A 5,540-nucleotide genomic window follows, 5' to 3' on the forward strand; every position below is an offset into this window, starting at 1 on the left:
ATAAGCAGTGATTTAGTCTAGAAATTCCTGTCACTTATGTTTTCCCTTTACCTATATATTAAGGCACTCTATACAACATTGCCTTATACTTCATTTTCTACACTAGTCTCATTTTTTTTTTAACTAGAAACTCATGTATATCCAATTGTAATTGATGTAGAAAATGTTTATGTAAGATAGCTGTAACTCTGTAGCTTTGCTGCTGGTTACTGTGACATCACACCTAGCTTGCGACATCACTAGCCCATGACATCACAATGCTTCTTCCTGTAACATTCTACCTAGAGCTGCTAACATTTCCAGTTTCCATGCAGGAAGACAGGTAGGAGGAGGTGAGTCCTACATAGCAGGGTATAATGGAGGGGGGTAAGGAAGACAGAGTGCAGTATAGTCCGCTGAAAGGCAAGACAAGATAGACAGAACAGGGAATACAGGTACAAGGACACATAAATAGAAGAAGTGCAGGAAGGAACAACATATTTAGGAATAAAAATGTAGCGTTACAGGAATAAAGAGGGCAGTATGGAGGATAAGCACACATACAGGGGATGCAGATAACCTGGGTCTCTATGAGGCAGGATCGTGGCTTTGGGATGAAAAAGTTAATAAAATAGATAAATGGGATATTGATAACTTTGAAAGTATCTTGTTTGGTTTAAGGAAAATTGGGAAACTGGTTGACTCATGGACATTTTATTGTACTTAAACTAGTACTATGCTTAATGATAGTCTTTTGTGTTTTTTAGATCATCTGGCAAAGAGATTTGCAGAGTGTCGGGTGACCGGCAAAGAGATCTGCAAAGTGCCAGTTGAAGACGACAGGAGGGGTCGCAGAGGTAGCAACGACTGGAGTATAACATGCAGGAGGTAAGTTACCATACTCTCTCTGCACATGTTACATCTGCCCCACCTGCAGTGCACATGGTTTTGTCCATTAGAGAACAAATTTGCTGCTGCGATCAGGTCTGAATTAGGCCCAGTGTATGATACTACCATGATCCTAGCACTAGGGAAGATAAAACCTGGAGCAGATAACTTGGTCTCTATGAGAAAGTATCTTGGGTTTTGGATAAAAAGTCAATAAAATAGATAAATTGCAAATGAATAAAAATGAAAGTACGTAACAAAATATAGTAGTATAATTATACACATAGGGGTATATTTACTAACATTCGTAATTCTCCCGATTTGGTGGGAGAATAATCACGAATGACATCGAAAGTGTAAAACTGCAACTTTTTGAATTTGTTACGACGGATTTACTAAGCTGTCGTATTCGGGTTTTTCTTTTGTTCCGATGTCGATGTCATTCGTGTTTTTTTTTTTTTTTTTTACGGCAGTGATTAGCAAAACACTGCCGACTTTTTTACAATGAATCTCGGCCGGATCTGAGTGATCCTTGCTGGGGTTCATTTTTTTTTTTTTTTTTTAATTAAACACTGTAAAATCCCCAAAAAAAATTGCGTGGGGTCCCCTCTCCTAAGCATAACCAGCCTCGGGCTCTTTGAGCCGATCCTGGTTGCAAAAATATGGGAAAAAAATTGACAGGGGTTCCCCCATATTTAAGCAACCAGCATCGGGCTCTGCGCCTGGTCCTGGTTCCAAAAATACGGGGGACAAAAAGAGTAGGGGTCCCCCGTATTTTTAAAACCAGCACCGGGCTCCACTAGCTGGACAGATAATGCCACAGCCGGGGGTCACTTTTATATAGTGCCCTGCGGCCGTGGCATCAAAAATCCAACTAGTCACCCCTGGCCGGGGTACCCTGGGGGAGTGGGGACCCCTTCAATCAAGGGGTCCCCCCCCCAGCCACCCAAGGGCCAGGGGTGAAGCCCGAGGCTGTCCCCCCCCATCCAATGGGCTGCGGATGGGGGGGCTGATAGCCTTTTGTGATAATGAAAAGATATTGTTTTTAGTAGCAGTACTACAAGGCCCAGCAAGCCTCCCCCGCATGCTGGTACTTGGAGAACCACAAGTACCAGCATGCGGCGGAAAAACGGGCCCGCTGGTACCTGTAGTACTACTACTAAAAAAATACGCAAAAAAGACAAGACACACACACCGTGAAAGTAAAGATTTATTACATACATGCACACAAACATACATACATACTTACCTTATGTTCACACGAGGGTCTGTCCTCTTCTCCACTAGAATCCAAGGGGTACCTGTTGAATAAATTCTACTCACCAGATCCCGGGTCCCAGGGTCCTCGGGGCAACCATTTGTAATCCAGGTACTTGAATAAAATAACAAAACGGAAAGCCGAGCCACGAACTGAAAGGGGCCCCATGTTTTCACATGGGACTCCTTTCCCCGAATGCCAGAAACCCACTCTGACTGATGTCTAAGTGGGTTTCTTCAGCCAATCAGGGAGCGCTACGTTGTAGCACCCTCCTGATCGGCTGTGTGCTCCTGTACTGTCTGACAGGCGGCACACGGCAGTGTTACAATGTAGCGCCTATGCGCTCCATTGTAACCAATGGTGGGAACTTTCTGCCCTGCGGTTGACCTAAAGTGACGTCACCGCTGAGCAGAAAGTTCCCACCATTGGTTACAATGGAGCGCATAGGCGCTACATTGTAACACTGCCGTGTGCCGCCTGTCAGACAGTACAGGAGCACACAGCCGATCAGGAGGGTGCTACAACGTAGCGCTCCCTGATTGGCTGAAGAAACCCACTTAGACATCAGTCAGAGTGGGTTTCTGGCATTCGGGGAAAGGAGTCCCATGTGAAAACATGGGGCCCCTTTCAGTTCGTGGCTCGGCTTTCCGTTTTGTTATTTTATTCAAGTACCTGGATTACAAATGGTTGCCCCGAGGACCCTGGGACCCGGGATCTGGTGAGTAGAATTTATTCAACAGGTACCCCTTGGATTCTACTGGAGAAGAGGACAGACCCTCGTGTGAACATAAGGTAAGTATGTATGTATGTTTGTGTGCATGTATGTAATAAATCTTTACTTTCACGGTGTGTGTGTCTTGTCTTTTTTTGGGTATTTTTTTAGTAGTAGTACTACAGGTACCAGCGGGCCCGTTTTTCCGCCGCATGCTGGTACTTGTGGTTCTCCAAGTACCAGCATGCGGGGGAGGCTTGCTGGGCCTTGTAGTACTGCTACTAAAAACAATATCTTTTCATTATCACAAAAGGCTATCAGCCCCCCCATCCGCAGCCCATTGGATGGGCGGGGACAGCCTCGGGCTTCACCCCTGGCCCTTGGATGGCTGGGGGGGGGGACCCCTTGATTGAAGGGGTCCCCACTCCCCCAGGGTACCCCGGCCAGGGGTGACTAGTTGGATTTTTGATGCCACGGCCGCAGGGCACTATATAAAAGTGACCCCCGGCTGTGGCATTATCTGTCCAGCTAGTGGAGCCCGGTGCTGGTTTTAAAAATACGGGGGACCCCTACTCTTTTTGTCCCCCGTATTTTTGGAACCAGGACCAGGCGCAGAGCCCGATGCTGGTTGCTTAAATATGGGGGAACCTCTGTCAATTTTTTCCCCATATTTCTGCAATCAGGATCGCCTCAAAGAGCCCGAGGCTGGTTATGCTTAGGAGGGGGGACCCCACGCAATTTTTTTTAAGAAAATAACCACTTTCCCACCCCTTCCCACTGATATACATGCACGGATCTCATGGATCCCTGCATGCCTATACAATCACGGATTAAAAAAGCAGGTCTGTTTTTTTTTAGCACTTTTTTACGAGTTGTAATTTTTCACGGCAGTGTTTGGTTTTTTTTTGCTTTGCACTTCTTAGTAAATTACCGAGATTCATACTTAAACAGCCGCGTTTTGACCAATGGTGTATTCATTTGTATTTTTTTTGTTGGACTTCCAAAAAATTACGAATGCCCTCATCACTGCCGTGATTATTGCTTAGTAAATTACCGAGATGACACTTTGATGAAAAAACGGCATCTCGGTCAAAATCGGGACCTTAGTAAATTTACCCCACAGTATGTTTGACCAGGATTTCTGGTTATTTAGATCATCATTTGGCAAAGTTCTGGCAAAGAGATCTGCAAAGTGTCAGTTGAAGACGACGGGAGGGGTCGCAGAGGAATTAGTGACTGGAGAATAGCATGCAGGAGGTAAGTTACCATACTTGTGTAATTGTGTGTGTGGTGGGGGGTATTGAGAGCACAGTCAAAACATAGGCCCTCATTCCGAGTTGATCACAGCAAGCAACTTTTTGCTGCTGGTGCGATCAATTAATCTCCGCCTATGGGGGGTCATTCCGAGTTGTTCGCTCGTTGACGATTTTCGCAACGGAGCGATTAAGGCAAAAATGCGCATGCGCATGGTACGCAGTGCGCATGCGGTAAGTATTTTAGCACAAAACTTAGTAGATTTACTCACGTCCGAACGAAGAATTTTAATCGTTGAAGTGATCGGAGTGTGATTGACAGGAAGTGGGTGTTTCTGGGCGGAAACTGGACGTTTTCTGGGAGTGTGCGGCAAAACGCATGCGTGCCAGGAAAAAACACGGGAGTGTCTGGAGAAACGGGGGAGTGGCTGGCCGAACGCAGGGCGTGTTTGTGACGTCAAACCAGGAACGAAACGGCTTGAGCTGATCGCAATCTGTGAGTAGGTCTGGAGCTACTCAGAAACTGCTAAGAATTTTCTATTCGCAATTCTGCTAATCTTTCGTTCGCTATTCTGCTAAGCTAAGATACACTCCCAGAGGGCGGCGGCCTAGCGTGTGCAATGCTGCTAAAATCTGCTAGCGAGCGAACAACTCGGAATGACCCCCATGGTGGAGTCTATTTTAGCATAGCAGGGCTGCGATCGCTTGTGCAGCCCTGCTATGCTAAAAAAGTTTCCTGCAAAACAAGACCAGCCCTGGACATACTTACCCTCTGCGACGGAACCAGCGATGATAGGCACGGCTTTGACGTCAGACATCCGCCCTCCGTTCACCTGAACACGCCTGCGTTTTCCTTACTACTCCCCGAAAATGGCTCCAAACGGTGAGTTGCCGCCCCGGAATGCCTTCCTGCAGTCAATCTTCTTGTGGTCGCCGCTGCCACTGCTTTCTTTGTAGTCAGCGTCATTGCTCGCAACAACGCACGTGCGCATGACGGCCCCTGCGCATGTGCAGTAGTGACCCAGTCTCAGCTGTGCGAACGAAAGTATGCTGCGATCAGGTCGGAAAGACCCCCATAGGGTCTATGGTTGGGGAGAGTGGACAATACAAAACATGCGTAAGGGGCAACTTGGTATACCACATACAGATGGTGTGGGAGCACAATACAAAAACATACAAATTGTGGCGTACTCTATAGTACATATGGAGGAAGGACATACACTTTTGGGGGTTGTGAGATGTAGAACATACTGTAATACAGAAAAACAGGAAGGGTGGGGAGAGCATGATACAGAACATACAGATCGGGGGAAGAACAATACAGATCGGGGGAGATAGGGAGATAGGCTGACATTTACAGTATATCAATGAACTGGGGGCAGGTGTACAAAGCCTGGGAGAGTGATAAAGTGGAGAGAGATAAACTAACAACCAATCAGCTCCTAGTTGT

The 5,540-nt window shown here is 46.6% G+C and overlaps 1 long non-coding RNA gene across 1 annotated transcript; it reads left to right on the forward strand.

Moving 5' to 3' along the window:
• Positions 1-294: 294 nt before the first annotated feature.
• On the forward strand, positions 295-4,123 carry LOC134957004 (uncharacterized). Its single transcript, XR_010186371.1, has 3 exons — positions 295-332; positions 747-867; positions 3,991-4,123. It is a non-coding gene; the product is annotated as an uncharacterized LOC134957004 (long non-coding RNA).
• Positions 4,124-5,540: the final 1,417 nt, after the last annotated feature.

Source organism: Pseudophryne corroboree, chromosome 9, assembly GCF_028390025.1.
Source record: "Pseudophryne corroboree isolate aPseCor3 chromosome 9, aPseCor3.hap2, whole genome shotgun sequence".
Classification (NCBI taxonomy): Eukaryota; Metazoa; Chordata; class Amphibia; order Anura; family Myobatrachidae; genus Pseudophryne; species Pseudophryne corroboree.